The following is a 12,561-nucleotide window of genomic DNA, read 5'->3' on the forward strand; positions in this document are numbered from 1 at the left end:
TTATATGGCTCATTCAGTCATGCTTTCTTTTGCATTAAAGAAAACCATGCTTTGAAATGACAAATCCATTAAAAATAATAAATAAAACACATTTCATCAACATTCTGCAACTTCCTAGGGAGGGTGGCCTAATGGTTAAGGTGTTTGCCTTATAAACACAAGGTGCAGGGTTTGAGTCTCACAAGGGATAATTGGCTAAGTTTAAAATGGCTCGCAAGGGAAGTTAGCTTAGTACTAACCTATGAACCTGCAAGCAACCACATAGCTTTCACTGAAACTAGGGCTGCTTGTTTCCCCAGAATTACAGCTCTCCCTAATTAAGTCTAATGGTATACAATCTACCAGTATCTGGACTACCTGAAATAAATTAAATTATGGCCTGTAAATTGAAAGTACACTTTGTTTAATTAAACTATATTTCTAAGCCCACTTACTATATTTTTTCAGTAATTTCCCAATATCCGTTTCCAGGTCACTTTACAAGACATTGGCTGTTGTAGACTTGGCATCCTTCAGAACCCCACAAGCCCACGCTAATACATTGTCCATTAAATGTAAATATCCATCCACTGTAAATGGCAAGAAGCTGCGTACCCAAGTATTAAGTTTTGAAACAAAGAAACATATTCTCCACAGTCCGTAAGTCTCTGTCTTTAATAATCATCTAATGTTGCAGCACTCCCAACAAATAAGCACACACATACACACTAAAATCCCCAACATTTAAAAAATGACATTGTGTCCACTTTATTTGCCAGTATTGATGATCCGCCAAAGCTATGCTTACTGTTGTCCAATCTATCACTGCTTAGAACCCACCAATGAAAAAACAGTACTAGGTGTTTTTTTGTTTGTCTGAAAAAACAATACAACTTTATATGCTACAGTCCTACATAGTCAGTCCACTACTGACCCATTAACCCTAGGCTGCTGTCTCATTCTTACTCCCTGGAACTGCATTACCTTGGATGACTACTTTTATTTCCTAAGCAAAAGACACAAATTGGAAGATGAGGCAAAAATCCAGACATTCTTTGAAAATCCATACAGTTAAGAGGTATGAGTTCATGTTCAATACAACACTCTCCCTGTCAGGAAAGCCACAATTTAATGAAAGTGTACTCTTAATGTATGATATATTTGTGAGCTAACTTGTTTGTGTTCAGTAGGTAGACTGATCATTGTTAGCCTCTTTGTGCATGCACCTCTCTCTGTCATGCACACATATACACACATATACACACACACACTCTTCTTCTACTTTCACGCACACAATTCTGCTTTCATGCATGCATTCACTCACTCCGTACTTACCTATTAACACAGGTAATTGCTGTCCCTTTCAAAGGCAACAGCAGCAAATCCATACACGAGTCCCTCTTCTGCGAGAACACACACACACACACACACACACACACACACACACACACACACACACACAACACACACACACACACAGATTGTTCAGCGCAAAATAATGGCGTAAACACACCGACCCTTTTTTGGCTCAAAAACAAAATTAGAAGGGTGCTTTGGCACATGCACACACCGACATTAGCGTTACAGGTCACGGGAGCGAAAAACACAAAACAAAAAAAAGTGTTTTGGGGCATGTGTACATCGATGTTGCAGTTAGAGGTTGAGGGCCGCATGGAAGGGCTCTGAGGGCCGCATGTGGCCCGCAGGCTGCAGGTTGGACACGTCTATACTAGGCAGTCAGTATGGAGACAATTACAAGCCTAGGCAAACAAAAAAAACTATTGAAAAGTTTCTTGTAGTTTCAAGGACAGCAAGGCATGGTAGATTTGGAAGAACTTGAGGCTGTCCATTCAGTTTTCTAGTATTACCTTCAAGGTAGAAAGGGTGCTCACATGGGGTGGATGTTTGTTCCACCAGTGAGAAATATGCTGGGATAAGTATCTATTATGCCAATGTGTCTTATTCATCTTTTGATAAAGGTTTAGCTTTGTTGATCAAGCATTTGAGATACCATTAGTTATGTCACGAAATAAAAGGTCACATAGGTTTGGATCTTTCATGGCTCTAAAGGCTAGACACAAATCTTCATGGAAGAGTCTATAACCATAGCTCAGGTGGATGTAAAGGATAGCATGGAAACTATTAAAGAGAGTAGGGGTTCTTTATTTAACACAACATAAAAATATATATTTCCAGACTGTACATATTTACAGGCACATATGTACTATTTTCAATATACAAAATGAAACGCTGTACAACAATGGCCAATGAAGTAAAGTTCTCTTGGAAGATAGGTAGTATGGTTAAATTATATAAAACTTTTAAAGGTGCAACATATATAGCACAAATTTTCAGTACTTCAATTAAATTCACTTACAAAGTATTCACGCTGTGAATGCAGTTATACTATAGCAAAATGATGGCTCCAAAGTATCCAGTCTTATGATGGCTCCAAAGTATCCGGTCTTTTTAGTCTGAAACACAGTGTCAACACTGAAGATGTAGTAGCTGCTGTGTGACTGTGATGAAATGTGATAACAGCTTAACCAGTCTAACAGATCAAATACGAGCTTCTAGCTTTAAAGGCAGTTAAAATCCTTTTATTGTGGAAAAAGTTAAAATCTTCATGTCAAGTTAAAAGTTTGATGTAGAATAAAACAGTCCCTCTGTATTCCAAACGATAAGCACTTTTGGTATCTTCTTCAGATCGTAGAGATTGGGACTAGAAGTTCCTTTTTATAGTGCTTACTTCCTTTACTGTTGGGACAATCATTCAATCATCACAGTGTCAATCAGCTGTTTAAATGCACCAATCCTTTTTCCTCTCAGCTGGGGGTGTTCCATTTCCTATACCTTTTGTTTTTGAGGGGTGTGACCAGTCATGAATTATTAAGCCAGACACACCTCCATGTTAGCTAATAGTTGATCTTCTAGCTTTTAGTATAGGTTTCAGTGGAATGATGTTATTCAAGCCTGGCTCAGTATCAACACGGAGGTTCACAATCCACTTCCTCTCCTTGCATTCAGTAATATTTTCAATGTCATCTTTCTTTATTCCACTATATACATTCTCTATCACCTTATAATTGAAAGAATGACCGACATTTCTTTCAGCATGTGTTGCTAAAGCATTATGTGTATCTTTATTAGTAATGTCTCTTTGATGTCTCAAAATGTGATTTTTAAACATCTGACTAGTTTTTCCTACATAGAATGCAGGGCATAGTTTACAGGTAGCCATGTACACCACATTGGGGGTTAAACAAGTGGTTTGACATTAAAGGTGTATTTCTTCTTTGTCCTTGGTTGTTCAAATTCGTTATTACAGTCAATCAGTGGGCATGCTGTGCAGTGGCCACACTTGAATGTGATTTTATGTCCAATGATTTTGTGTTTGCTAAACCCATCCTATGTGCAAAGTAACCTTTTCAAATTTTTGTTATTCTTGTAGCCAAAGCATGGTGTTTCACCTCCAATGTATTTTAGCTTGGCATCCTGAGTGAGGATTGGCCAAAACTGCCTTATTATAGATTTAACTTGTGTGTTGTCTGTGCTGTAGGTTAACATCACTCTGATGGTTCTGTCTTTTGTCTTGTTTTTCTTTGAGATAACCTCTTGAACACTCACATCTTTTTCATTATAGCCTCGATTTCTTAGGTTTTGTTGTAGAAACAAAATTTCCTTTTCTCTTGTCTCATCTTTGCTACATCTTTTATATATTCTTTGTGTTTCACTTTGCATAATATTTTAGTGACATACTTAGGGTACATGCTGCTTTTCAACAAATAATGATTTCTCCATGTATTTTTTCGATGTAATTCGGTTTCCAACATGTTTTCGTTAAGAATAACATTCACATCCAAAAATGTAACTTGATTATGAGAGTGTTCTGCTGTAAAGCTTAAAAAGGATGTAGTCCTATTTAGATATTGATGGAATGATTCGAATTGCGGTACAGTTCCTTCCCATAAAATAAAAAGATCATCCACAAATCGACCATAAAATTTGATGCATTCATACCATGGATTATTTGAATTCAATACATACTCCAGCTCCCAGTCTACAAGCACAAGATTTGAGTAGCTGTTCGCACAGGGGGTGCCCATGGCTACCCCCATTTTTGCCAATAGATTGATGTACTATACACAAAATAATTATTTTCCAGTATTAAATCTAATAATGCACAAATCCTACTGGTTTCATTAGCAGTTTTTTTTGTGGCTTAAGATCTTTCTTACAGCTTCTACGCCTGCTTCATTGGGAATGGAAGTGAATAAACTATTCACATCCAGGGTGGTCACAAGTAGGTGGTCATAATCCGTGATGTTATTCATGGTTTGATTTATCTTTCTTAAGAAGTCATCAGTATCATGCAGAACTGTATCAAAAGATTTTAAAATAGTTCTCAATTCTTTCTCCACAAATAGTGACATGTTTCTGTCACCCACCCTTGTCCTGCTACTATAGGCCATAGTGGAGGGTTATGAAGGTCCTTATCTCTGTTGCACAAGGTGTAAGTGAAGTGAGCTTAGAGAAAGAGGCCACATAATGCAGGGTTCAAATCCAGTTTACAGATATATTCCTCATATCATGCGTTCCGGCCCCAAAATCCAGACAATACCAAGAAAGGAGGGAGGGTATCCATATTCATCAAGGACACCCACACCTCAAGACTGGTGGCAATGCACGATGCATCAGAGACCATCCAGGTGCAATTAACCATAGGCAAGACTGCTCTGCAAATTGTAGCATGTTACAGGCCACCCTCACAAACTCAGGAACCTCACATGGCCTTCCTGAAAACACTAGAGGGGATAAATGTATCACCAAACACCATCATACTAGGTGACTTCAATTACCCTAATATAGACTGGGATCACTACTCAAGCCCAAACACCCTAGCCCAAAAGTTCCTGGAATTCATAAACTCAAATGCCATGGAACAACTAGTCACCATCCCCACAAGAGGAGATAACATACTTGATCTCATCATCACGAACATGGGAGCACAATGTTCAACACCGGAGGTGTACCCCTCACTGGTGAGATCAGACCACAAACTAATCTCGCTGGAGGTCCTCATCCCACCCCCACCTGAAATAAAAAAGACCACAGTAAAAAACTTCTCAAAAGCCGACTTCACACTTCTAAAGACTAGTGTGGTCTCCTTTAAGGCCCCCGAGCCGGCGGAAAACAGTACTCAAGCCGCTGAATCACTTACAAATGCCTTCTACCAGCACCTGCAGGACTGCATGGATAAGGCAATCCCAAGCAAAACAAAGACTCTTTGTACCAAAGGCAAGCGTCCAGTCTGGTGGACCCCAGCCATAAACAAACTCTACAACAAAAGGAGGAAGCTACTACAAGATAAATCCTTAAAAGGTAAGACACCCTTGATCACTATAAGTAAAAAACTAAGAGCTCTCATAAAATCATCCAAAGCAAATTTCGAGAGAAAAATAGCTAAAGACTCAAAAGACAATCATAAGGCCTTCTTTAGCTATGTTAGAAACCTGGGAGGAACCTCCCAGATATGCTCAGAGCTAGTTCAAAATGATGTGAAGATTACTGATCCTACAGACATTGCCAACATACTGGCTGACAGGTTCAGTGCAAACTTCTCCCACCCCCAAAGGTGAGATATCTATACCAAACAATTGCAGCCCCCAAACATCTCCAGCGCCCAAGTGAGAACTGCTCTCTCCAAAGCAAAAACACAGCATCCATGGGACCTGATGGTGTCCCGGCTGTGTGCTCCATGAACTCAATGAGGAATTAAACCCACAGCTAGGACAGCTGTTTAATCATAGTCTTACCTCTGGATACGTACCCAGGGAGTGGCTCACTGCAACTGTGGTACCACTTCACAAAGGCGGTGCCTCCACCGACCCTGGAAATTACCGGCCCATTAGCTTGACAAGCCTTATCTGCAAAGCCATGGAGAGGATCATAATGGACCTCATAAATAAAGACATAGGGAATTTGCAGACTTTGGATCCAACCCAGTTTGGCTTTGTCAAAGGCAGATCATGCCTTTTAAACTTGGTTGACTTTTTCGAAACAGTCACCAAAGCCATTGATGAGGGAAAGGCAGTCCATACAGCCTACCTCGATCTGGCAAAGGCCTTCAATACAATACCCCGCTCGGGTATCATTGAAAAACTCACCAGCTTAAATGTCAACCTATACATCACAAGATGGGTTGCAAACTGGCTGAGTGACAGAACCCACAGGGTCAGAGTTGCTGGCGCCATGTCAGACTCAAAGCCTGTCACAAGTGGTGTCCCACAGGGCTCAGTCCTGGGCCCACTCTTGTTTGGCATCTACTTTTCCGAAGTACAAGCAAACACAGGAGGGTTATGGCTGACAAAGTTTGCAGATGACTGCAAACTGGGAGCCATAGTAGAAAACACATCTGACACAGATATCCTTCAGAAGGGTCTCACAGAAACGGATAACTGGTGCCAGAGCCACGGCCTAAAGTTAAATGCCAAAAATGCATAGTCATACCCTTCGGGAAAAACAAGGTTACCCCTAGCTACCAAATAGGTGGCAATCCACTGAGCACAGAAGAAGTTATCAGGGACCTGGGGACCCAGGTTGATAGTAGTCTGTCATTCGACACCCATGTAGCTAAAGTAGTTAGGAAGACCTTCTACATTGCCCACCTTATCATGAAGGGATTCTCATCTAGATCAAGGGAGGTCATAGTCTCCCTTTACTCATCACTCATCAGACCAATGATTGAGTACAATGCCCCATTCGGAATGTATCTGACCCGACACTTGCAGCAGCTGGAGAGGCCACAAAAGTTCCTCACCAAAAGGATAAAGGGTCTCAAAAATCTGTCCTATGCTGCCCGACTGAAAGAACTCCAGCTCTATTCAGTCGCCTACCGCTTGCTCAGCGGTGACCTTTGCCTAACATACAAGGCCATGTCAAACCCAGATTTGATGAATATGCTTCACCTCAAAAAATCTAGATCCATCAGAGCCACAAGGGCGGGAGACTTAAACCTTGACATGGCTATTAATAGGACGTGCTGGAGGGATAGATTCATCACCCAAAGACTCCCTATGCTGTGGAACAAAATCCCGGTACATGTGAGGCAGAGCACCTCGCTGGCCTTGTTCAAGAGAAATCTTGACCAATGGATGGGAGATCGCAGATATACCCCAGGGATTACCTCAGTGTCACTGCTCAACAGAGGTACAGCAAAATAATGGGTATAGTTCCCCATACTAAAGGGGTGGCGTAAGCCACAAAACGATGGGCTAGGCTTGTAAATGCCCTCGGGCAGATAGCCTAGTATGAACCTATGAACCTATGAATCTTGGGAAGTCCATTTATATTTGGAACAGTGGGTTTTGTGATATTCAAAAAATTGTAAAGGTCCAAATCTACTTGGCCTTCAGTCAACATATCCTGAAGTAAGGAAGACACCTTTTGTATAGTTCGATTCAACTGGATTGGTGTAACTCTGTATTCCAAACGATAAGCACTTTCGGTATCTTCTTCAGATCATAGATACAGAACAAGTTAGAACCTTAAGGAAACCAAGTACATTTGTACCTGTAGCTCATCCTGCTGTGGAACTGGTCATGCGGCTGTGTAATAATGCAGTGGAGAAATTAAGTATGGATATGCATACTAAAAATTATAGAAACATTACGTATGAAGAAAGACAAGCCTTATGCAACTTACAACAAAATGAGAATGTTGTAATCAAACCAGCAGACAAAGGAGGCACTAAAGTGGTTATGGATACCAATTGGTATAAGAAGAAAATGACCACCATGTTACAAGATGAGAAGACATATTATAGAGTTACACCAATCCAGTTGAATCGAACTATACAAAAAGCTAACATGGAGGTGTGTCTGGCTTAAGAATTCATGATTGGTCACACCCCTCAAAAGCAAAAGGTATAGGAAATGGAAAACCCCCAGCTGAGAGGAAAGAGGATTGGTGTGTTTAAACAGCTGATTGACAGTGTGATGATTGAATGATTGTCCCAACAGTAAAGGAAGTAAGCACTATAAAAAGGAACTTCTAGTCCCAATCTCTACGATCTGAAGAAGATACCGAAAGTGCTTATCGATTGGAATACAGAGGGACTGTTTTATTCTACATCAAGATTTTAACTTGACATGAAGATTTTAACTTTTTCTACAATAAAAGGATTTTAACTGCCTTTAAAGCTAGAAGCTCTTATTTGATCTGTTAGACTGGTTAAGCTGTTATCACATTTCATCACTGTCACACAGCAGCTACTACATCTTCAGTGTGGATACTTTGTATATCAGACTAAAAAGACTGGATACTTTGGGGCCATTATAAGACTGGATACTTTGGAGCCATCATAAGACTGGATACTTTGGAGCCATCATTTCACTATAGTATAATTGCATTCACAGCGTGAATATCTTGTAAGTGAATTTAATTGAAGTACTGAAAATTTGTGCTATATATGTTGCACCTTTAAAAGTTTTATATCATTTAACCACACTACCTATCTTCCAAGAGAACTTTACTTCATTGGCCATTGTTGTACAGCGTTTCATTTTGTATATTGTTTTTACCTGTTACTGATAGCTGCACTTTAGCGTTAAGAGGTATGCTTTTATAACATCCTCATTGTTCTTCCATATTTGACCCCTGCTCCTTTTTCCATAACCATAATATCATTTTTTGCATTATACTTGTCAGTATCCATTTCCCATTAAACTAAATTTCATTAAGTCTTTCATTCCAAATAACCAATATTACATATAATAAATTCTTATCTACCTTCTCATAAATTATTTCTTCTTATTTTAATATCTACACATAGCCATATACATAACTGCATTGTTTATGCCATTAATATTTTCAAAAATGTATTCTTCACACATCTTTTTCCAGAGTTTCACCACTCTTTTACATTAAAAAAAAAAAACACTTCTCCTTTACCCCCCTCACACTCTTACAACTTTGCTTGAATATGGCATATTCCCCTTTAATTGTATTGCTAGTCTCCATGGGGAATTCTGACATTCTACTTTCCTGATACACCACTTTTCCTTACTTTAATGGCTTTAAACACTTGTTTTGGTAAATTTTACTATGGATTTACATAATATTGCTTCATCGCATTATTGTACCACAACCTTTTATCTTTCTCAATATCATCAGTTTTTATGTCCCATGTTAGTATTTTATCTTAATTTTTAATTTCTCCAGCTATATATTATTTTTTTCTCTTTTTCTTATTCTCATCATTTTCTGAACCTATATTTAAACATTCTCAACTCTACTTTCTCATTCTTTTCCTTTACTCATATTAGTACTCTATACAAGTTTAATGAAGCAGAATAACCAACTCAATTTAGTAACCCCAATCCCCCCTTCATCTTCCCTCATATACAGCATATGTCTTTTAACTTGGTTTAATCTTTAACCCCATATAAAAAACAATACCACACAATTTTCTTTTCATATATTCTCTAAGATCATATAAACACTTGACATATATGCTCTTTATTCCATTAATACAAAATTCACCAGATATGCCTTTTTCTTGAATACTAATCTATATGACCTCCACAGAAGACACATTTCTTTCATATCTTTTATCAAACCCTCCATTTGCATGATAACTACATAATTTTTTTCCAAATGTTATCCCTAGCACAAGCACTTCATTCATTGAAAAATATATATAACCCCCAATTTTCACCACATCACCCAAACCTTTACTTTTATCTTTATTCCACGTCATTCACATTTACTTCAAACATCCATTCAGGTAAACTAACAATACCCTCATCCATATCTTGTTCTTAGTAACTACAACTATATCATCTGCATATGTCAAAATTACTGTAATTACCACCTCCTTTGGCATCACATATCTAGCATTTTTTAAGCTACTTCTCTCACTATTGCATTCATTACCAATGCAAACAATATTCCACTCATGGGCATCCTTGCCTTATTCCACACTTCATGCACATTTCTTTACTCAGTCACCTGTTCACTAATACTCGCTCTATTACTTTGATATGCTGACATGCACACTGTCCTAATTCTATTACCTATTTCATACTTCACCATAACATCCCACAATGCACCATTTCCTACCATAATCAAATACCTTGCTACTATCATCATCATCATCATCAACCCCCTTTTTCCCATTTTTCCTACATGGGGTTAAGGTATTGTATTAACTGTTGCCAACTCTCTCGATTCAGTGCCAGACTTCTGCCTTCTTCAACACTCATGCCTGATTGTCACAGATCTTCTTTCACACAATCCTTCCACCTCTTTGCTGGATGTCCTTGCTTTGTCATACCTTCTTCCTGTCTGTCCCAAATCTTCCTCACCAGATTGTCTTCTGCTTTTCTACACATATGCCCAAAACACCGTAATCTTTTCTCTAACCTTGCTACTATCACCTACCATAAATCTTTGATAGTAGCACCTACCGTAAGTTTCATATTCTCCTTACTTGTAATATCATTCAAAGTTTCTCTCAAAACTAATAATTCTTGGCATCCTTTCCCTGTTATAGCATATATGCTTTCTTCAATAATATCCATCATCTTTCCTTTCCTCTGCATTATTATAATAAAAATTTATAATCTGTTATTTCGTATGATGGGTCCCAGTTTTTTATTTTATTCTTCTCACCTTTCTTCAATATAAATTTTAATATGCCACTACATAACTCTTTATAAACAAGCCCTTCCTTAAACCATTCATTCAATACATTTACAAAATACTCTCTTTGCAAATCCTTTATTTTTTTTTTGTACATTCTATATCATATATCAGCTGGGGTTGATACTGAATCAACATCTACTTTCTAAGGTTCTTCATCCAATTCACTACAATAGTATATTTTTCAAATCTTCCTTAAAATTCCTTCTGGATTTTTTTTTACTTTGAATTCTCACTTATTTTCCTTGTATTTACTGTTATATTTTCAACATTCTGTTCTACAATACTCAGAATTTGCTCTTGTATTCCTTTTATTTTTTAATTTTCCTCATTATATCAATATTCTCCATGACTATTTTATACAAATATGCAGACACCTCTGGCCTTCTGCTTTGTTAATATTATCTCTGCTTAAACAGTAATGCCTTATTTTTTTCTCACTTTCTTTTATATATTTCTTTTTCCATATCATAATACTGTCTTGTATTTTATTCTGAGTTTTCTAAAAAAATTCTATACATTTCCCATACTTATTTTCTTTTCTTACATTATTCTGTTATTACATAAAGCACATTTTATACTTCATAAATTCTAGCCACCAGTCAGACCAATTTTTATAAAAGTCCTTCATGGTTATATGATCCTTTCTTAACTGCAATACTTTCCACTTTCCAATTTTGTCTCGTAACTTATCATTTATTCTTTTTATTTCCTTTCCTATTTGAATATGCTCCCTTTCTTCCATATCCATATTGCTGAATGGTCCAAAAAGCAGTCACAACTGTATCACTGTCTGCTACTTCCAAGCCTTCTAACAATGCAAAATAATTAATTTCAGAACTAAGTGACCCCCTTCTATAAATCAATTGAATTTTGTTCCATACATCTAATTCACCACATTGTATCACTTCCTGTATTCTCTTCCAACCTTCTCTTTCTTTTTACATTTTTCCCTTAAATCAAAAAGTCCCCTGCAGGTATAATTTTTATGTTGACCACCACATAGCATAATATTTGCTTAAATTATCTCTTTCCTTGCTAATTATATATGTATGTAATTCTATAATTCTATAAACAAATTTCCTCCACCTCACATTCACAAGAGTTTACCTTCATATCCTTACGTATATTTTTCCTTATTTACACAACACAGCTACTCCAGAACAAAGTTCAATTTTTAAGTTCCTTATATATTTCCCTCCCATAAGTTTTGTGTTTGCAGTCTTTCTTCACTTTTCAGGAATCTTAAATCCTCAGAAGAATAACATCCACACCATATTTAGCACACCATTCCAGTATCTCAGTCCTTCTTGCAGTGTTAATAATAATGTTCACATTTACTGAAAGAACTTGGAAATTATTACTTATCCTTTTTAAGTTTAGGGGAAATATTTTTGCATTTTTGTTTTCTTATTTTTACTATTTCTCCAGTAGAATATTCTTTCCTGGGTTTATGTAAAATAATCTTTGATACTCAGAATCAGATTTTTCACTGGCTAGAACTTCAAAAATGTTCTTAGAATCAATCTCATCTCCTGACCTCTTTTCCTGGATGCACTACCTGTCCTCATTTTCTCCTCTATATTTTTCTTTTACAGATTTTTCTTCGCCTAGTCCCCCCCCTCTCCATAGCTGCTTGTAGTCCATCCTCTTGTGCATTTTCTTCCCTTTCCCTTTCTTATTCATTACTTACTGTTTGCTTTTGACTATCCTACCAAAAGTGTCTATTTTTTACACAACTTGCATTCAGGCATGCACCTTCTTATCAACACTAGTTACATTGTACCTTTCCACAATCATTGCTTGAATGAGAAACTTCCCCACAAAAGGAACAGGATTTAGGCTGACCAGCCTATCTTGATGTCTCTCTATGACCAG

The sequence above is a fragment of the Protopterus annectens genome, chromosome 3.part1 (assembly GCF_019279795.1).
Source record: "Protopterus annectens isolate FY-2018-M chromosome 3.part1, PAN1.0, whole genome shotgun sequence".
Lineage (NCBI taxonomy): Eukaryota > Metazoa > Chordata > Ceratodontiformes > Protopteridae > Protopterus > Protopterus annectens.